The 22475-nt window shown below is 40.0% G+C and overlaps 1 long non-coding RNA gene across 1 annotated transcript; it reads left to right on the forward strand.

Moving 5' to 3' along the window:
• Positions 1-844: 844 nt before the first annotated feature.
• On the forward strand, positions 845-2558 carry LOC141612871 (uncharacterized). The gene is made up of 2 exons (XR_012529206.1): positions 845-1271; positions 1575-2558. It is a non-coding gene; the product is annotated as an uncharacterized LOC141612871 (long non-coding RNA).
• The last annotated feature ends 19917 nt before the right edge of the window (positions 2559-22475 follow it).

Below are 22475 nucleotides of genomic sequence, written 5' to 3' on the forward strand. Positions count from 1 at the left end.
TAAAATTTGAATGGAGGGAGTACATAGTAATAATATTATTTTATTGGTGTTAGTGTATTATGTATCTGTGAAACTGAAGAAGAGAATATTTGCCATCTCTTCTTCAGCTGTGAGTACAGTAGAAAAATTAGGCATGCCGTTGAAGGATGGTTAAGCATCAATCAGGCCAAAGCAAACATTTTACCTTGGATTTTGAATTGTGTAGAAAAACCAGATTTTGAATTGCAGAAAAACCACATTTGTAATCAAAGGAACAAGAGTAAACTGGAATTAAAGGATGATAATCCGTATAGAGTAGTTGAGTAGATCAAAATAACTTTTCTAATCAGGTTCAATCAACTTATTCATCGACAATAAGTAATAGAGATGAAGAATGGCAAACCAGAATTTGAGGCGAGCTAAGATGAAGGGGCATGAAACTGTTGACGGATCTGAACAAAAAATAGCGAACCCGTCATATCCTTGTATCCATCGTCACTTTCGTTTCAGGCCTTCTCCTCCATAACTTCATGCGCGGAAATGGAGAATAAGAAAATGGAGGTAGGTGATGATGGAGGGAGTAAGATGAAAAAGGAGATGGAAAGACGATGTCGAAAATATCGCAAGTAATTGTGTGTAGTTACTAGTTAGTGAAGATGAACAGTCATTTTCTTTAGCTAGATTCACATGGTTTGTGTGGTGTGAGGTCTTCTTAGCTGGATGTAGTGTCTATTAGTGGATGTCGGAAATCTCGCAAGTTAATTTTGCTCTTTTGTATATTTATTATTTTTTCATATATATATATATATATATATATATATATATATAATTTATATTTTAACAAAAAGAAAGAAATTGATAAAAACTAGTTTAGGCCAAATATGACAAAACTAGTAAAATCAGTTTTTCAAAAACTTTGGCCAAACAGGAACAATTTTATCAAGAAGTAGCTTTTATAAAAACTTCTTCACAAAAGCAAAAATTCTTTTCATAAGCAAGGCCAAACATGCTCATAATAATAGGGTGGAAGTCCGTTTAGGCGTGTGGACATTGGGCAAGGGGAAGAGGGTTGTTATCTAAGTGAGGTAATATTCACATATTAGTAAAAATAGAAATAATAAAATAAAAGGAACCTTCCTATCTATTTTCTAACTATCACATCTACTAATATAAATACCCCATTACCCTACCACCTTATGCCTATCTGCTTCACAAAAACTCCCATAAGTTAAGAGAGAATTGAGATATTGGAGAAGAGTTGCTCATTCGGCTTTTCATCTTAAAATCTAAAGGTATGTTTTTCATAAAACCGTCTTACAATTGATTGTTTACGATTTTAATGTCCGTTGACTATCCTTGACCGTGACCGATACTTTGACCGTGGGTTGACCACCACGGGTTTGACCTGACCATGAGCTTTGACCGGCGAGATTGGGTGTCGTAGGGACAGGTTGACAACCGTGACCCATGGTGATGTGTGAGTTGTTGTTTAGACCGTGTATTAGGGTGATTGGTGGTGGATTGTTATAGGTAGTTTACATATTGAATTATATTGACAGATTAGTTAGTAATTGTATAATTATTGTGTAATTTAGGAGAAAGCTTTCAAGAAGAGCAATTTTAGTTCTCTTATTGAAGAAATTGCTAAAAGGTAGGAAATTACTGAACTATGTTGTCTTAATGAATTATATTTGAGAATTACATGTTTAATTTTATTGGCATGAATTATACTTGAGAGTCGGCGTGTTTAATTGTATTGGCAAGATTATAAGATGGTTTATGTTATTGTACAACAGTTTTACTGGATTGGTTTACTAAGATTATTTGTTGTAGCTATATTGGATTGTTGTGGATTATTTTCTTAACTGCTGGGTTTGGTTGTCTCATATTGTTTAATTAATGATCGGTGCGGAGTTTATTATTATGGCATGTGTTGCAATTCAGATAGGCCAGGCACAACTGCGGTTGTGGACTTGAGATAGATATGCCAGGCCCGGGGTGTTGAAGGTCCGTGGTCCTTAGATTATTGGTCGACCAGGCATAATTCGTGTCCAGAGTTGACCGTGGTCTTGAGATTGGTGTGTATATGGGTGCGTGGAGGTGTTTAGCTGTGAAGCATCTTGACCGTGAGCCTTGGTTGGCCGAATGGCCTCACTTGTGGTTATTGATATTGTGTCTTATTGTTCACTGTAAGATTGTCACAATATATTAATCTGTTCTTTAGTTTTTTACTCAACCTTTGGTTAACAGGTGTGTTGTTGTCATGTCAAAAATAAATTGATGCCTCCTTTAATTGATGGCGACCTTTTATGAACCATTTAATATTTTCGGTTAAATGGGGAGCAGATTAAAATAAGCAGGTAATTACAGTACCTGTCTTGGATGCTTGGGATGGGAATGGAGCAAGATATGACCGTCACTGGAGTCTAAATTGCCACTATTAGTATTTAATTCAGACATTAGTTTTATTTCCGTTGCGTTGTAATTTTAAAGCTACCAGTTTATTCTTTGAGAACTATTGTAATAAAACCGTTTGAGGCAACATCAATTATTTATCTTAAAGTACTTTGGTTTGTTTATCTTTGTTATTCACTACCTCGGACAACTGAGATGGTAACAGTCTATTTTATTTAAGAATGTCTTGCTAAAGGCTCTTAAATAAATGAGGGTGTTACAGTACCTATCAATATTCAAATGACATCTAAATTCAAAATTAAACACATTACAAATTGCTCAATCAAAACAATCTTATATGAATCTAATTTGATTTGTTCTTGGCTTAAATCCTTTAAATGCTAAAGACTTAGGTATGAATAACTAATTGGTTTATAAGGGCGAATATGTTGTCTTCAATCATTCGTTTACAATTTTTTTTTTGTTGAATGTGAGCTTTGCCATTAAAATCAATCCAAATTACATCACTTTCCAAGTTATATACATCCAACGAAGAACATCACTGCTAGAATAGAAAACTAACAATGAATACCAATACTATGTAACCATACTCTATCCTTTTCATGAACCAACATCTTCATTTTAAGTAATAATCTGCTCTTAACTTTAGTTTGAATGCGCCTGATAAGTACATCAGTTGTTTCCAGATATAAGTTCTTCCTGCAATTGTTCCTTTGAAACCAAATCCCAGAAAAAAAAGGCATTCCTAATCACAGCCAGGACGTTCTTCTGTATAGGGCTCTTCCTTCCATTGCTATTGCATTGAATCTTCATATTAGTCCACTTCTCAATCCCTGGAAGTACTAATTTATTATACTCCGCAAAGAGGTGCTTATGAGTTTCTTCAGCATCCTCACATAAAAGACACAAGCTATCAGCACACCCCCCAATCTTATGCTGCTTCACTCGAGTATTTAAGGCTTCATATTCAAGAAACCAACAAATGAAACAATGTTTAGGTGCACTCCAACCACCCCAAATGCTTCTATACCAAAAGACCTTAGGCTGATCTCCTCTCAACCATTTGTACCCCTCACCCATAGAGTACCCTTTAACATTAGAATTCCACGCATTGTTTTGATAACCAGCTTTAAAAACATCCTTTATTTTACATATATTCCTCCAATTCCAATTGGAATCAGAAGGTGTATAAGTAGACCAATAAGCTCCTTTCATATACACATGATCAATCCAATGAACCCATAATCTGTCAGCCTCAGTGTAAATACAACTAAATTATACAACCTGCAAGCAAAACTAAATGGCTGAGATTGTTGGGGCTGGTGTCCTTAACAGTTAGTGCAAGGACTTATAAATCTCTAAAAGGATCAAAGGGCATACTTTTGGTATTATTATCAGTTGATCCACGTTTATCAATAACGGTTGGCTTGCTAGATAAGTTTGACGTTATTGTCATACAGATGGCGGTGATCAACTGGTCCCTAAAAGTCACACCTATAGGATACGTTTGAGAGACGTGACAGTATGAAAATACAGTCATGTTGATGCTAATTTTGACTAACCAGTTAGTCCGAGTTATTTGACTAGTAATTAGTCAAAATGTGATGTTGAGATATTATATTTAATACGGATTAAATAAAATGGGCTAAGGCGAATTAAACAGTTAATTCGTAAATTAAATATAAACGATTATATTTAATTAATTTATATTGAATAAATTATACAATATCGTCTTTGTCGGACATGTATTAATACTTCAACTAACCCGTGTTATTAGTTGATATTTTAATAGCCGATAACCGATGACGATTTATAATAAAAACCGCGTCATATACATTTTAGCGAGACGAGACGGATCACGAGTTAAATGAGGAGAAAGTGGAAAGCCCACTCCCTCCTCTAGTGACCCGCGGACCGAGGCAACAAAAGGAGAGCCTTCTCTCCTTTTGAAACCTAATTCATTTTTGACAAAAATTAGGGTTTTGGAGATCATTTCTCTCTGAAACCTAGATCTCACATCTCGAAAAACTCTCATCAAGTTCTCTCAATATTGCAAGGCAATTAGAGAACACATTTCTAGCACAAGGGCATATTCTCAGACGATCTTGGGTGCAACAATTAGGAGGAGGTCTACTTTGATCTCTCATTGCCAAATTGCACTAGGACCGAAGGTTAATTCTTGTGCTTAATCGTTTTTCATTATATTTCGTTTATGACCATATTTCACATGTTAAATTTACGTTATCGTCCTAAATTTAAAGGGTCTTATACGGATATTACCCCACAAGTGGTATCAGAGCGAGGCCACGTAAATTTTCATTGTGATTTTTCATAAAAACGATCTTGAAACGATTTTTATTGTCTTGAAATTTCGTGCGGCAACAAAGCAATTTTCACTCTGGCATTGCGGTTTTTGAAACCGTGACATGTTTTACGGTTGATTCATCATTTTTCGTTTTGTTCTTTTGCATATTGTTATTTTATACGGAGATTATAACAATATGTCAAGTTTTGTCAGATTGTAAAATTGTTTTGATGCGGTTTTGATCAAAATTGCGTTTGTTTTGTTTCAACAAAACTGTTTTCACGAGGGTTTTGTTTTTTCCAGAAACTTTTGTTCTCGATCGAGCTTGTTTTTAATCGATCGAGAGGTTTTTCTGTCTTGTTTTTACTCGATCGAGTCCTTCTTTGTACTCGATCGACCATTTTCAAAACCCCCTTTCGCTCGATCGAGAAGTCCTCGTACTCGATCGAGCAGATTTGCTGATAAAAGCCCTCGATCGACCTCCAGTATTGTCGATCGAGTACTTTCTGATTAGCATACCTCTCGATCGACTAGCAGTTCAGTCGATCGAGCCCTTTTGTTCCTCGATCGAGCACTTTTGTCCCTGGATCGAGGGATTTTTGTTCTGGCAGCTTTGAAAATTTATCCTTTTTGTTTTAAATTTTCTTTTGGCCTTAATATGTACTTTATACGGATATTGTACACTCTCTATGATTGTGAAACGGTTCACACACGTACCATTGAGTTATTTTAAAGCGTATTTAAAGTAACGGATTGTAATAGATTAAAATTCAACTGATAGAAGCGGTTTTATCATATAAATTTTAATCGTTAAAAGGTGGTTTGGATAAATTTAACATAATTACGGAATTATGTCACGAATAAATTTGTTTTAGTTGATGCATTTTATTTATCGTTAATTTTGAATGCTTTTGAATGCTTTTATTACGTATTTATTTATTTTACAAACGGTTGTAACTTAGTGTGGCCTTAGTAGAACGTGTTACCGTAATGATGGAACACGGTCTTGGTTGTATTTTGAGATCTCGTATCTCCGTTTTGGGATTTTTCATTTGTAATTACAGTTTTTATTTAGAATGTAAATAGGTTTATATTTTGTAAATTTTAATTGTAATTTTGAGAAGACCAAAGATGGAGATCGGATGCTCACTCCCGCTGCAAGGTCAAAGATGGAACATCAAGACAAGCTTTTCGGGTCCAACGGTGGATTCCAAAGTTGTATTATGTTCTTTTTACTAGGATAGGCCACACTAGGAATTTTATTTACGTATTGCATTCTTTTATTTATTTTTCGTAACGATAATATGCATCATATTCCGCCTAAAACCAAACCACCTATTTATTGCATGAAAACTGACACATATAGAGGTCACGAGTTAGTTTTCTTTGACATTCTCATGTCACAGATCAATGCTAAGCCATCACCTAAATTAATTCATTCACGCAGACGCTAGTTATTCGTTCAGTTAAAATGAATTAAAATTAAGCTGATGGGATCTTCCTCGTATAAACAAAAATTGAGAACGGTCTTTATAGGTCAAACTCCAATGAGTCCCTTCTTCGTCGGTAGGCATAATATGACCCCTTCTACGTCGGGTAAGTTGGAACCGATTGACCTATTTTATCTCAACACTATGGTCACTCGTACGATCCTGTGATCATGGTGGACTATAGATAGGATTTACAGAAATCTATCGACCAAGAGTTCTTACGGAAGAACTAGCTAAACAGTTGGCTTATCAATTTACGGAAATTGAGTCTTGGGATCACTTGTATCATTCTTGAGGAAGATCAATTATGCAAGTGCTTGAGTCTACATGTTATAATACATTTTAAATAGACTTAAATCACCTCGATGAGTTGTTTATTTCGTTTTTGTTTTTTTTTCTTTCTTTTTCAGTGTAGAACACGAATTTTTAAACTGCTATAACGAAATGGCTGGTCCTACTAACGACCCAATGCCAAATGCCACATTGGACCGTGAGTCCTGGCTTCGGATCTTCATGAATCAGATGAATCAGTCTACTCGACTGAAGAATGATGGATCAAACTTCGCGGACTGGGAGGCGGCATTACGGAATGCCGCGCGCCGACGGGAAGCTCAAATATCTCATAGAGCCCATCCCGCCAAACCCAGGTCCCACGGCTAGAGCTAATGAAATCGCCAAGTTTAACGATTTCTGTATGGAAGCGGGTGCGATTAAAAACGTACTCATTTTTGCAATGGAACCCAATTTGCAGAAACGCTTCATAGCCCATGGTGCAAACAAGATTTTCACCACGCTCACTAAGGAATTCTCGAAAGCACCGAGAATCGTGACCTATGAGCATACCACTCGCTTCTTTGATGCGAGAGACTCGAAAGAAGGGCCAACCAGTTAGCCCACACATTCTCAGCATGATTGAGAATGTCGAGAAGCTGGAGACGCTTGATTGTAAGATCGGCGAGAACATTGTTATTGACCGCATGCTTCATTCACTCCACGATGGTTTTGCGCTCTTTAGAGCGAATTACTATATGAATGATTTGAAGAAAAGTCCCCATGAACGCACTCCCTCCTCGTACGGCACCGAGAAGGACATGAAGTTCGGTGGGAGCATGAAACAGGATGTTCTCGTTGTGTCAAACAAGGGCAAGGGTAAGGGCAAAGCTAAAGCGGAGACCTAGCAGAGAGGTAAGGCGAAGTTCAAGAAGTCGGGATCGGTAAGAGTGGTCCTGGTGAGTCGAGCAACTCATCAAAGCGCGACAAAGAGCAAGGATGGTAACATGGAGTGTCACCATTGCCATAAGACTGGGCATTGGAGGCGTACATGTCCCGTATACCATGAGGACATAAAGGCAGGTCGCGTTAAACCCGTTGGTATGTTTTCTTCCTCTTCTACTTTTATTCATATGATTGAGATTAACCACGCAAGTTACGGAACTTGGGTACTAGATCCTGGTTGTGGTTCTCATCTGTGTAATCATGTGCGGGGGCTCCGAAACATCGAACCCCTCGTAAAGGGTGAGGTGGACTGCGTGTCGGGAATGGAGCACGAGTGGCTGCCGTCTCGAGGGGAACATATGTGATCCACTTCCTAGCGGATTTGAGTTATTTTTATATAATCGCTATTATGTACCAGTCTTTCTAAAAACATTATTTCTGTTTTCGCACTTGACAAACTTGGTTTTTCATTTGTAATAGAGAATAATTCTTGCATTTTCTCATTACACAATATGATTTATGGCAAGGCAGTCTCCATGAATGGAATTTATGTTTTAGATCGGACAAAGCGAAATATTACACGTAATGAATAAAAAGTTAAAGGTTGGTGACAAAGATCAAACGTATCTATGGCACTGCCGCATGGGACACATTAATGAGAAACGCGTAAAACAGCTCATAAAGAATGGAGCTATCTCGGCCTTTGATTTTCAATCATTTGGCACGTGTGAATCATGTCTCATCGGTAAGATGACTCGGATTTCCTTCAAAGGTGTTGGAATGCGCGCTGCTGACCTATTAGGGCTCATACACACGGATGTATGTGGACCTATGTCAATCACCGCACGAGAAGGCTATAGGTATTTCATCACTTTCACGGACGATTTAAGTAGATATGGCTATGTCTACTTAATGAAGCACAAAAGTGAATCCTTTGAGAAATTCAAAGAATACCGACAGGTACGAACCTCTTTGGGTAGAAAGATTAAAACACTGCGTTCAGATCGTGGTGGCGAGTATCTTTCTCACGAGTTTGATCAACACCTCAAAGACTGTGGGATTGCCTTACAGTTAACTCCACCTGGAACACCTCAGTTGAATGGTGTGTCCGAACGGAGAAATCGAACACTTCTTGATATGGTTCGATCCATGATGAGTCACACGGTATCACCTGATTCATTATGGGGTTATGCTCTTTTGTCAGCCGCTCTAATACTTAACCGAAGTCCGTCTAAAGCTGTTGACAAGACTCCATATGAACTATGGAAGGGAACGGTCCCTAACTTGTCATTTATACGGGTTTGGGGCTGCGAGGCTTATGTCAAGTGGAGACACGAGGATAAGCTCGGCCCGCGATCGGTCAAGACATACTTTATAGGTTATCCTAAAGGAACACTTGGTCATTACTTCTATTCGCCAACCGAACAACGTGTTTTTGTTGCGGCTAGTGCGACATTCTTAGAGAAGGAATTTCTCGAGAATGCAAAGAGTGATAGAACCTTCGAGCTATTGGAGGTTCCAGAACCAAATACCGAGCAACCATTGGAGGAACCAATTCCTTCAATCCCGGCTGCGGTTAATATTCCTGAGGAACCTAGGAGGTCGGGAAGAGTCTCTATTCCTCCGGACAGATACATTGGTATGGTCGAGGAACATGACATAGATGACATTCTACTCTTAACGAGTAGTGAACCCGCAACCTATAAAGGTGCCATGACTAGTTCCGACTCAAAGTTATGGCTTGAGGCCATGAAATCCGAGGTGGACTCCATTTATGGACTTAAGCAAGCTTCTAGGAGTTGGAATCATCGTTTCGACCAAGTGATAAAAGACAATGGATTTACTCGACCAGTCGAGGAACCATGTCTATATATCAAGTCGAGTGGGAGCAAGATTGTCTTCCTAATATTGTATGTTGACAACATACTCCTGATTGGGAATGACATACCTCTCTTAACTTCGGTAAAAGTATGGTTGAAAAACCATTTCCAGATGAAAGATCTGGGTGAGGTACAAAGAATTTTGGGCATCCGTATCTATCGAGATAGATCACGTCGGATGTTATCTCTCAGTCAGGAGTCTTACATAGACAAGATTCTAGAGAGATTCAGCATGACTAACTCCAAGAGGGGGTTTCTTCCTATGGCTCCAGTGGTGCATTTGAGCAAGTCTCAGGCACTAGAGACACCGGAAGAGAAAGAGCGCATGACCCGGATTCCTTATGCTTCGGCTATAGGATCAATCATGTATGCCATGATATGCACACGTCCAGACGTGGTATATGCATTGAGTATGACAAGTCGATTCCAACAGCATCCAGGTGTATCACATTGGATGCCTGTCAAGAACATTCTTAAGTACCTACGGAGGACTAAAGATTGGGCATTGACTAATGGATCGAGATGACTCGAAATCTCAGTCTGGATTCGGTTTTACTCTTAATGGCGCTACAGTCAGCTGGAAGAGTTCCAAACAAAGTGTTACAGCAGATTCTACGACTGAGTCCGAGTACCATGTCGCGTCTAGACATGTACAACGGAAAGCTCATCTAATCCGAGATTACGTGGAGCAAAAGGAAGTAGTGATAGAAAAGATTGCTACACATGATAATATAGCAGATCCTCTCACTAAACCATTACGACAAGATAAGCATGAAGGGCATGTTAATTCGATGGGAATTAAACGTGTTCCTGAGTTGTAGTACTCTTTTATGGATTAGATTCATTTTCTTGTGTACTCTATACGACATCATCGTTTTGATATTTATATATTTTGTTTTTCATGTGAAATTGTACGACAATTTTGAACACCACAAAGTGAACTGAACAAACATTATATTTTTAGTCCTTAATTGCCCACATGAGTGATAACTCGGCAATTATTTTGTGACGTTGGTTGATGGTGGGTTCAACGAGCCATAAGTCAACCAGTTGACTGACCAATCACAGAGGCGATTTATACGGATATCTCGTAGGACACAATTGTGACATCGACGTGGAGTCCTAAATATTTTATAACATTCGGTGCCAGGTCGTGGATAGGACATCCATGGTGATCCTAAGAGTCGATTCTTTTGACTATCGACTGTCTCTTGAGACTACGGCAGATTTTGGGTGACTTTGGTTTCTTTCTCACGGTCATCCGTAACAGGGGGCCAAGTAGATTTTTTCTCGGGTCATTTCATCTTGTGTGCTTAGATCGGAAGGAGTCGAGTTGAAGGAAATATTCAGCCTTTATCAGTTACTCGATATTTCTCAGGGCCACTCGAGGAGTCAGAATCGAAATGCATGGCCATGCTCGGATACGGATTCGTTTTATCAGTTAAGTTACTCTCTAGTCGGGGAAACCACTCTTGATACAGATCGATTGTAAAATACGACCTTTGCGGATCCGGATCTGCAAATTGTTTTACATTGAGTGGGAGAAATTTTAAATGAATATGAGAATCGGTTATCGCACATACACTTGTACGGACAAGTGGGAGTTTGTTGGAGCTTGTGTCCTCCAGTTAGTGCGGATAACGTCATTGCACATACACTTGTACGGACAAGTGGGAGCTTGTTGGGGCTGGTGTCCTTAACAGTTAGTGCAAGGACTTATAAATCTCTAAAAGGATCAAAGGGCATACTTTTGGTATTATTATCGGTTGATCCACGTTTATCAATAACGGTTGGCTTGCTAGATAAGTTTGACGTTATTGTCATACAGATGGCGGTGATCAACTGGTCCCTAAAAGTCACACCTATAGGATACGTTTGAGAGACGTGACAGATGAAAATACAGTCATGTTGATGCCAATTTTGACTAACCAGTTAGTCCGAGTTATTTGACTAGTAATTAGTCAAAATGTGATGTTGAGATATTATATTTAATACGGATTAAATAAAATGGGCTAAGGCGAATTAAACAGTTAATTCGTAAATTAAATATAAACGATTATATTTAATTAATGTATATTGAATAAATTATACAATATCGTCTTTGTCGGACATGTATTAATACTTCAACTAACCCGTGTTATTAGTTGATATTTTAATAGCCGATAACCGATGACGATTTATAATAAAAACCGCGTCATATACATTTTAGCGAGACGAGACGGATCACGAGTTAAATGAGGAGAAAGTGGAAAGCCCACTCCCTCCTCTAGTGACCCGCGGACCGAGGCAACAAAAGGAGAGCCTTCTCTCCTTTTGAAACCTAATTCATTTTTGACAAAAATTAGGGTTTTGGAGATCATTTCTCTCTGAAACCTAGATCTCACATCTCGAAAAACTCACATCAAGTTCTCTCAATATTGCAAGGCAATTAGAGAACACATTTCTAGCACAAGGGCATATTCTCAGACGATCTTGGGTGCAACAATTAGGAGGAGGTCTACTTTGATCTCTCATTGCCAAATTGCACTAGGACCGAAGGTTAATTCTTGTGCTTAATCGTTTTTCATTATATTTCGTTTATGACCATATTTCACATGTTAAATTTACGTTATAGTCCTAAATTTAAAGGGTCTTATACGGATATTACCCCACAGAGATGTCTTACTGTAATAACCGTCCTTTAAGGGACTCGTTGACCGACCTTGGTGTTATGTCTTAGTCTTTGGGAAACCGTACAGGAGATGTCTTGTGTCGGGTTGAGCTTTGGTAGAGTGGTACTCGATCTAGTCGAGGCTACTCGATCGAGTAGCTGGAGTACTCGATCGAGTAGAGGTCACTCGATCGAGTAGAGGTCACTCAATCGAGTAAGTTAGTTACTCGAACGAGTAGCGTCCTTACAGCGAGGGTTTATAATCGTGTTTTGATAGAATCGCAAATCATTTTTGCCTCCTTCCTTCAGACCTAGATGTTGCCTTTCCTCATTTCCTTCACCATAATTCCTTCCATGAGAGCCTTTGAGGATGCTTGTGCCTTGGGGATAGGTTGCTTGAGTCGGGTAGCGGTCTTGACGCCGATATGCTATGCGTAGGTATGTCATCATCGTCATCTTTGTCGTTGCTGTTTCTTGTAAGGTTGTGGTGATAGTAATAGGCATTTGTACTGTTTGTATATGGGTATTGCTTGCTTGGTTTATGTCATGTGATTGAACGAGGAATCGCTGCGGTTGGCTAAAGGTAGGTTCGCCTCCTCAGTTTCTGTCGGTTGTCTAGTGTGTCATTTGTTGTGTTGTTTGTGGCGTCGGTATGCTTGGATTGATTGTGATATCTGTTGCTGGTGATTGTGATGGTTGTTGGTTTATGTTGTTGATTGTTGTATAACTGTCGGTGATATTCAGGGCGCGTCCCTGGCTGAGTAGAGTCACTTGCGGGAGTGGCTTCACGCCCTAGTTTTGCCCTCCGTGGAGCCCGCCACGGGAGGGGATATGCACATTAATGGGACATGGTTATCGCTCGGTATGATGAGCGGGGATTTAGTGGGTACGGCTGCGGTCCCCCACTGACAGGGCTGGTCCAGTGGACAGTCGGAGACAGTGATTGATTGGAGTGGTGATGGCTCGTGTTTGTGTTTTGTTGTGACTGTTGTGAATTGGCTGTTGTTGATATATTGTCCGTAGTTACTGACCTTATGTGGTTGTTCCTTGTTTGCTTCTGTTGTGTCTGTCGTGATCCCTTATGGTGAGCAGTCGGTCTTACAGGTGATTTCTTGGAAGTTAGCTGGAGTCTTGGCAGGGATGAGTCTTTCACAAGTTACGTCAAAGATAGTTCACATAAGGATGTTGAGTTGTATCTTTTGTATCAGTAGCTTTGGTTTAATCACTTGTAATAACTTATAAATGTTCTTTTATCGACTCTTGATGATTGCTTTCCTCGGGCAACCGAGATGGTAATGCTTTTATATGCCAGAGAAGGTCTTGTTAAGGCTCCTTGGTATATGGGAGCGTTACAAAGTCGTATCAGAGCGATGATTTTGGAACCTGTAACAAATGAGCCTAATGAATGTAGTGAGTCTAATATAATGAACCTGGTATATGTATATTGGGAGCCCCGGCTCATGTAGATTTTGGGTGAGTAGGCGCCCTCATTTAAAAATCATGGCCCCATTATGCTTAAGCCAGTCACTGGTTAAGAGAACATTGAGTCAGGAATTATGTGCCTAGTGTGTATATAATGATGTAGGGATGTTAGTAGTGGAGTCCTTATGGATGCTTGTGTGTATAGCGTGACTAGAGCTGCGAAAATCTATAGCTGAGTGGTATGGAAGTGATTATGTGTTTGTAATACGTGACGATGTGTATAATAATTATGTTAAGATGTGTGTGATGCAAATGAGAATGGTGAAAGTCTATGGTGGGATAGAGGTGTTAGTGAAAGGAATAGAAGTGGTGAAATCTTTATAATGTGTGAAAGTGAGTAGAATGTGGTGATGGTGGTGCTTACTTCGAATGGTTGATATTAGTAATTGATATAAAAGCTTGTGAGTCTCGTATGTGGTAGTAATAGTGGTAGTTAGTGAGTTGTAGATGTGTTGTAATGATCAACAAAATAATATGGGAACGAATGTGATAGATGAATATTTGAATGCTTCTGCAAAATGGTGTAATTGAGTTGAGTAAGCTATCTGTTGATTGTCGTGGGAGTTAGAATTGTAAATTTGTTGTTTGAATGTTTATATGTTAAAGAAGGATTCATGTTATATGAATTATTAGAATGACATGATTAAAAGTTATTTTGTTGTAGTTGTAATTGTATGCTTATGAACAAAAGAAACGTGTTAAGAATATGCATGAAAAAATTTAAAGGTTAACCATTTGGTTGTGTAATGGTCGTCATAGAATAAAACTGAAGAGTTGAATGAAGTAATGTATTTGTTGGATTGATACGTTGTATTTGTGCAATAGTAATACGTTGTGAATGAGTATGTTAATCTGTGCCGATATCCGAATTCATTTTGGATTCGACACGCGTTGTTGTTTTGCAGGAATCTTTAGTTAATCTTATACATATTTCCGACCTTGTATCTATAGCCTTGCTTGATCGAGTATGAGTGCCTACTAGACCGAGTAAACCTCATTCGATCTAGTTAGGAAGCTATAACGTCGAGAAAGTTAGAATTTCCAACGAAAACTCGACCGAGTAGCTCCAACTCGATCGAGTGGAGGTCACTCGATCGAGTGACATACTTACTCGATGGAGTAAGTGCTATAGTACCCGGGGAATTGCGGGTTCATAACCCTTTTCTTTTGTTCTTTCTTCTTATTCTTTCTTCTTTTCGCAAATCCTAATTCCTAATCTCTCTCAAAACCCTTTGATTCTTGTTGATTTTGGTGCTTAAATCTTGGTATTTTAGTTGCTTAAATCCGCTCTTGTTGCTTATCCATTGATCAAGGTATGAATACTTGCTCTATTTTGATGTTTTAATTAATAGAAACATGTAGGATGTTGGAAAAATCGATTTATATGAATTAAATCTTGCTTCTAATTGTTGCAATATGATCTAGATGCCTTCCTTTGATGATTATTGTGGTTGACTATGCAAAAATCGAATTAAAATTAGATGTTTATATGACCCAAAAATTCTAGGGTTTGAGATTTTAAATTGATTTTTGGTTGCCTTTTGGGTGTAAAAGGGGGAAAATTGAGTAATCTCTGTCATATATTTCATGTTTAGGGTTGATTTTTGTGATTTTCACTCAAACAATTGCCTTAAAACTCCATCTTAAAAGTGCCCCAAATTGAGATTCGTCTCATGTTGTTGTGGAATTGGTTTGTATGTGAAGATGTTTGGGAATTTTGAGTTCTAAAAGTAGTAGTAGTAATGTTAATTCATGCTAAATATGTCAAAAATTTTACAGCTGTAGAGACCGTCTGATGACTAGAATTGAGAAATTTCACTTATAATTTTGGATTGTTGGTGATAGTGTGTACTTAGTTGCTCTTTTCTATGAACATACATGAATGTTTTACATGTTTTCAAGTATATATGTGGATGTATGTTTAAGCCATGTGTTGAAAACAGATGCCAAGACTAACCGTGGGAACCAGACAAAGCAAGAGAGGGAGGGCTTCTGAGCCCGAAGTGGGAGAGGGAAGTGGTCCTGTAGTCCCGGCCATGCCGGAATACCCAAACATAGTCTTTGTTGATTTTACCCAAAGGAACAATTTTGTTGCTTTGCGACAACGTAAGATGAGACCTACCCGGTGTGTAGACACCGTTCTTTTGACTGACCTAGAGATTGAGATTGATGTCAGACACATCTTTGAGACTTTGGGGCTGATGGGGCTATACCGTCTCAGGAAACATTTGTATGCCTTTTTGACCCTTGAGTTCATGAGTTCGTTTAAATATGACACGGTGGGGGAAACTGTGGAGTTTTGCCTTATGAACACGAGTTTTCTGTTGACCATGGACATATTTGCGACTCACCTTGGCCTTGCTAAACCCGCCAAGGGACCTCTTCGGGATATACCATCGGAGTGTGGTGTTAGTAGTCTTATGCCTTGTCTCACCGGGAAATCAGCTCCTACTTCAAGTAACATGTTGATTAATGATGTTCAACATGTCACTTTGAAGATCTTCCTTCGTGCTTTGACATGCCTTCTTTATGAGAGAAAGGATGTGAGTAAGTTGAACTCACATGAGCTGATGTTGTTGATGGCGTACCTTAACCCCGAGCGGTCTCAGAGAGTGACCTTTAGTGCCCCTGCCATGGTGTGTGCCAGTCTAGCTTTGACGGCCTCGTCTAACACTAGATTCTTGAGTTATGGCGCCATTGCCACACGTTTAGCAGAGAGGTTGACATCCTTTCAGGCCTCCTCGGCCTATACTCCGTTGACCACCACAGTGCCCACCTTAGACCGTCAGTATTTCCTCGACCAGAAATGGTTGAGAACCTTGAAGGATGGTAGTTTAGCGTGGAGGGTTTGGGGTATGAGTTGGATGTGAATACCAGCTCCTGAGCATCTCCCAGTGAGCGAGACTTTACCCGCGGCAGTAGTATCTGCCGATTCTGATGAGGAGGAGCATCCTGCGAGGCAGACGTACCTCATTGACCCACAACTTCTTTAGGTTATGCCCGAGCCAAGGAAAGGGGAGAATGTGAGGGCGGAGGAGGACCGACCTAGGGTGGGGAGAGGGCCACGTCGAGTACGGGAGAGGAAGGCTGAGACACAGCCACAGCAGCCAGTACCACCACAGTACCCGTTCCCTGGTTACCCTTCGTTTGATACCCCAGAGATGCGTGAGAGCTACCTTGCCGAGAGAGTGTCTTCTACCTTGACACTTTGGAACCTACATGAGATAGCGTACGTTCAGGGTATTGGGACCTCGGGACCTCATCCGGTTTGGTGGAGGGGAGTCGGGGAGAGCAGCGGGGTTTTCCACTCTTATGGGGTGGACATGTCTACTTGGGGAGAGCCTCAGTTATACCCCTATGGTGGTTTGACCCCTTGGTACGTAAGACCAGATGCTGGAGCCGGTGGTAATGCGGGTCTTGGTGCGTCAGGAGCAGGCACTTCAGGTGGTGGTGGTGATGAGGATGCAGTGATGGATGAGCAGCAGCAGCAGCAGGAGTGATGATACTCCATTTCCTTCTTTTATGTTCGTAGTTTATGATGGATGCTAGTTCGTTTTCAGTTGGTACTTTTGGACTTGGTTTGTATATTGGGCCATTAGGCCGTATTTTGAATACTGTTGCACTTTTATGCAAGATTTGTGGATCAGGTTAGCATCCCGGCTCGTATTTATGTGATTATATGCTTTATATTTGAGGTTTTGGGGACTTTTGGACTTGTGGGAACTCGATCGAGTGCCCCTCACTCGATCGAGTAGCTGCAGGTGTGGCATTTGGAGGGGTATTCTGATCTCGGGCTACTCGATCGAGTAGCTAAGAGACTCGATCGAGTAGGGCCAGCTCGATTGAGTGCCTGACCAACTCGATCGAGTGTCACTGTTACAGGCATATTTCGATGTTTAAATTGTTTGAATCCCTCTATTGTTGATTATCTTTATATTATTCATGATTGTTGGTGCTTAGTAACATGTTTTGGCTTCACCGTTCGTATTATTTTAACTTGTGGTTGAGCATGAGTTAAATTTTATGCGATATAGGTGTGTCGGGACAATAAGACACATTGTTACGGGAACTTGGCATACAAGTGATGTTGTTTAAGTCCATATTTGTATATGTATATCTATGTCTTGTGAGTAGTGACTAAGTAATGTCAATAGAGTGTTCTTCTGTCATGAGTCGGATATCGATTTTGATCACTTCACGCAGTTTTAGCGGTATTTTTATTACCTTGTAATATACATGCGGGTACCATATGTCATGGTTTAACCAAATACTATAATTATGATATTGTCATTTGTTCAGAAAGGTAGTTTTACAATAATTATTGAATATACTATTAATTGTACCAATATATCCGCGCTATGTTACGTGATATTTGTGGTTTATTTGGTATGAATTGTACGTAAGTAATGTCGTCTGTATCGGGTGAGAAATAGGGAAGTTGTTGGATGGGACGAAGTTCCTTTTTAGAGGGGAAGAGTAAGTCGCAAAAGAAAAATGATGTAATTACATCAATTTTTTTTTCGGTATTTTGTGATATTTTAAAGTATGTGAACAATTGCTTGAATAGTTTCATATTTATGTTGTGGTAGCTTCATTATGGTTGTAATGCATTTGAGTAAGGATTTATAACATTTATCGAATGAAATAGCATGTTGTACACTCAATTTTCAGTAATTATTTGTTATTTTGGCTTTAGAATAAAATGTTACTGGCAATTCGAGAGTTGTCTTGAGTAAATTGTTGTGGTTAGGGTGATAGGGCGGTATGAACCGTGTATTATTGTGGGTTTGTGGCAGCACCGTTGTTCTGTAGGATTGTATTGATAATTGTTGGCCAGTGTTGAATGAAAGTATAGTCGCGTAGTTGTGTTAATGCATGTCTGAATAATTCGATGTGGTAGTATAAGAGATAGTCGAGTTGGTCGTTTTGGTGCATGTTATGTGTTCAGTAACTCAAGTAGTGGTTCGTTGAGGCTTGAGTGTGTGATGTGTGTTAGGCAATTGACGATGATGGTGTTTGATGGACATACGTAGTGGGATAATATTTCTAAGTATTTTCTTGATCTGTGTCGGGTAAACGGTGGTGTCGACCTTGGTTTCTTGATGTGTGCTTCGGGGGAGGATGAGTAGAACTTCGGGGACGAAATTTTTTTAAGGGGGGAAGACTGTAATACCCGTCCTTTTAGGGACCCGTTGACCGACGTTGACTGACCTTGGTGTTATGTCTTAGTCTTTGGGAAACCGTACAGGAGATGGCTTGTGTCAGGATGAGCTTTGGTAGAGTGGTACTCGATGTAGTCGAGGCTACTCGATCGAGTAGCTGGAGTACTCGATCGAGTAGAGGTCACTCGATCGAGTAAGTTAGTTACTCGATCGAGTAACGTCTTAACAGTGAGGGTTTATAATCGTGTTTTGATGAAATCGCAAATCATTTCCGCCTCCTTCCTTCAGACCTAGATGTCACCTTTCCTCATTTCCTTCACCATAATTCCTTCCATGGGAGCCTTTGAGGATGCTTGTGCCTTGGGGATAGGTTGCTTGAGTCGGGTAGCGGTCTTGATGCCGATATGCTTTGCGTAGGTATGTCATCATCGTCATCTTTGTCGTTGATGTTTCTTGTAGGATTGTGGTGATAGTAATAGGTGTTTGTACTGTTTGTATAGGGGTATTGCTTGCTTGGTTGATGTCATGTGATTGAACGAGGAATCGCTGCGGTTGGCTAAAGGTAGGTTCGCCTACTCAGTTTCTGTCGGTTGTCTAGTGTGTCATTTGTTGTGTTGTTTGTGGCGTCGGTATGATTGGATTGATTGTGATATTGGTCGCTGATGATTGTGACGGTTGTTGGTTTATGTTGTTAATTGTTGTATAACTGTCTGTAATATTCGAGGCGCGTCCCTGGCTGAGTGGAGTCACTTGCGGGAGTGGCTTCACACCCTAGTTTCACCCTCCGTGGAACCCGCCACGGGAGGGGATGTGTACATTAATGGGACAGGGTTATCGCTCGGTATGATGAGCGGGGATTTGGTGGGTACAGCTGCGGTCCCCCACTGGCAGGGCTGGTCCAGTGGACAGTCGGAGACGGTGATTGATTGGAGTGGTGATGGCTCGTGTGTGTGTTTTGTTGTGACTGTTTTGAATTGGTTGTTGTTGATATATTGTCCGTAGTTACTGACCTTGTGTGGTTGTTCCTTGTTTGCTTTTGTTGTGTCTGTCGTGATCCCTTATGGTGAGCAGTCGGTCTTACAGGTGATGTCTTGGAAGTTAGCTGGAGTGTTGGCAAGGATGGGTCTTTCACAAGTTACGTCAAAGATAGTTCACATAAGGATGTTGAGTTTTATCTTTTGTATCAGTAATTTTGGTTTAATCACTTGTAATAACTTGTAAATGTTCTTTTATCGACTCTTGATGATTGCATTCCTCGGGCAACCGAGATGGTAACGCTTTTATATGCCAGAGAAGGTCTTGTTAAGGCTCCTTGGTATATGAGGGTGTTACACTTACATTCTTTAAAATGGTATACTGAATAGTTCTGGTTAAGTAATCTTATGTCTCTGCCCAAAAACTTTGGTGAGACGGTCTCTCACTAAGTTACTGAAAGAACTTTAGCCGTACCTCATTATGTATTTTTTCGTACCCCTTTTATTATTGGTTACGATCTCTTTTATTTGGAACTCCCCCGTCATGGTCGTTTGTTTATGTATTCTATTTTAGGGCGTCTCAGTTAATTGTTTACCTTTCTATTTCGAGAATAGAAAGAACAATTTTATCCTCCACACTCAATTTGATCCACTTATCATTCAACAATTTACCCTCTCATCTTTCCTTTGTCTTTCTACTAAAACCAACGCTAAACAAATAATCAGGACAGAGGCAGTAAATGTTTTAATTTCATAACAATCTAAAAGCACCGCTGCATATGACCATGTCACCTAGCCGTTGCTCCTTATCAAGCAAGCCGTTGCACTTCATCATTCAGATGCCAACAATCCAAACTTTCCTTCCATGTATATTTATAGCTGTTAAGGTTTATTCCGTCCGTAAATACCGACATTCTTTATGTGTGTATATAAGGTCGTGTATCATATGTAATTAATCATGTTTCGGAAATAATAATACAATACGATATTTGCATAATACACGTTTTATAATTTGGTATCAGGATACAAGCTTTCTCTATAATTCCTTGCCAATCGTTGCTCTGCTGCCTCAAAATTCTTTCTTCACTTTCTGCTCAAAATGTCGAATCCCGACACTGCGAAACCCGAATCACAAACAACTCAATCCATCTCTCTGGTTAATGTTGAAAATCCTGGTAGCAACATCACGGAAGTCTCATTCACTGGTCAAAATTATGACGAATGGTCTAGTGTCTACCGATCCGACTACTTCTCTCGATTCATGGTGGTCCACTAATGCTCTCGTCTCATATTGTATACTTAATTCTATCATTAAGGCCCTTCGAAAGTCGATCTCATTGCGCGACGAGGCAAAAAAGCTCTGGACCGACATCAAGTAGAGGTTCTCTGTAGAGAATGATGCATGTATCTACTAGTAAGAGGCTGAAATTATTGCCTCTAAACAGGGACCAAACGAAACTCTCATGGCCTATTACGGTCGTATTCAGAAGCTTTGGGACGATCTCACCGAAATATATCCTCATCCGACTTGTGCGTGTAATCCGTGCAACTTTAATTTGGTGAGTCTTTTCGATCTCCGACGCGAAAAGAAACGGGTACGTGACTTTTTAATAGGTCTTGATGCTCGTTTTGAGAATTCTCGTTCTCACATATTAGGTACTGATCCTCTTCCCAATATGAATCAAATCTATAATCTTCTCTTTCAAGACGAAGGAGTACGAACGAATACTGTCGCTATCCCCGACACCCGACCTGACACCATCGTATTTGCTGCTCGGACTTATCATGGGGGTCGTAATTCCGGGGGGGGGGGGGGGGGGGGTCGTGACTACAGGACCGATACAAGGGGCACTGACTGTTTTGAGAAAAATCACACACTTGACCCCTCAAAGCCTTTTTGTATCGGTTATCAGAGATCGGGTCATTTTATTAAAACCTATTTTCGTGTCACCGGAAATTTTCCTAAATGGTGGGGGTGAAAGACCACGTGACCGTATTTACATAAGTACTAATGTCACTGACATCATTAAGGCTGGTTATTGTCCCAGATACTCGTGGGCGAGGAAATTTTGATCGTAATGCCAAACCACCGCGAGCTAACATAATGGCTGGAAATAGTACTGGTGCGAGTTCGTCTAGTGTTGCTCCTGGAAACATCGACTTCAATTCCCTTTCTGCATCAGAACTTGCTGATCTGACTTGCTTATGGGAGAGCCATAAAACCGGTTCAAACGACCGTCTCAATGGTAATGTTCCTCTTTCGCCTTGGATTATTGACACGAGGGCATCCCATCACATGTCAAGATATTTGTCCAATATTACTAATGTCCATAACATTACTCCTTTATCCATCGATCTTCCTAACGGCGATCTCATGATTGCCACACAATGCGGTGATATAATCTTATTTCCCCGTCTTATTCTTAAAACTGTTTTATATGCTGCCTCTTTAAATTGTCATCTAATTTATGTTTCTAGTTTACTTCTTGACGACTCATTAATGATTCAGTTTTCTCAAAAATATTGTCTCATACAGGACTGTTCCTCGAAGACGGTGATTGGAGCGGGTGAGCAACGCGAGGGCTCTACTATTTAAAAGGTGCCTGAGACGATGGGGTCAAAGCTTACATGGTAAGCTCTTCTGATACCGTCGACTTATGGCACTGAAGGTTGGGGCATTCCTCTTCCAGCATTTCTCGCTCTCTTCCTTTTTTAGTAATAAATCTCCTCAAACGATTGATGCTTTTCATAGCAAAACTTGTGACATTTATCTTCGCGCGAAGCAAACTCGTGAACGTTTTCCATTAAGTTTGAATAATGCCGTTTGTTTATTTGATTTAATTCACTGCAACTTGTGGGGCCCTTGGTCTCCAAATGGGTCATGTGGTTCCACATATTTTTTAACTATCGTCGACGATTTATC

The sequence above is a fragment of the Silene latifolia genome, chromosome 1, assembly GCF_048544455.1.
Source record: "Silene latifolia isolate original U9 population chromosome 1, ASM4854445v1, whole genome shotgun sequence".
Taxonomy (NCBI): domain Eukaryota; kingdom Viridiplantae; phylum Streptophyta; class Magnoliopsida; order Caryophyllales; family Caryophyllaceae; genus Silene; species Silene latifolia.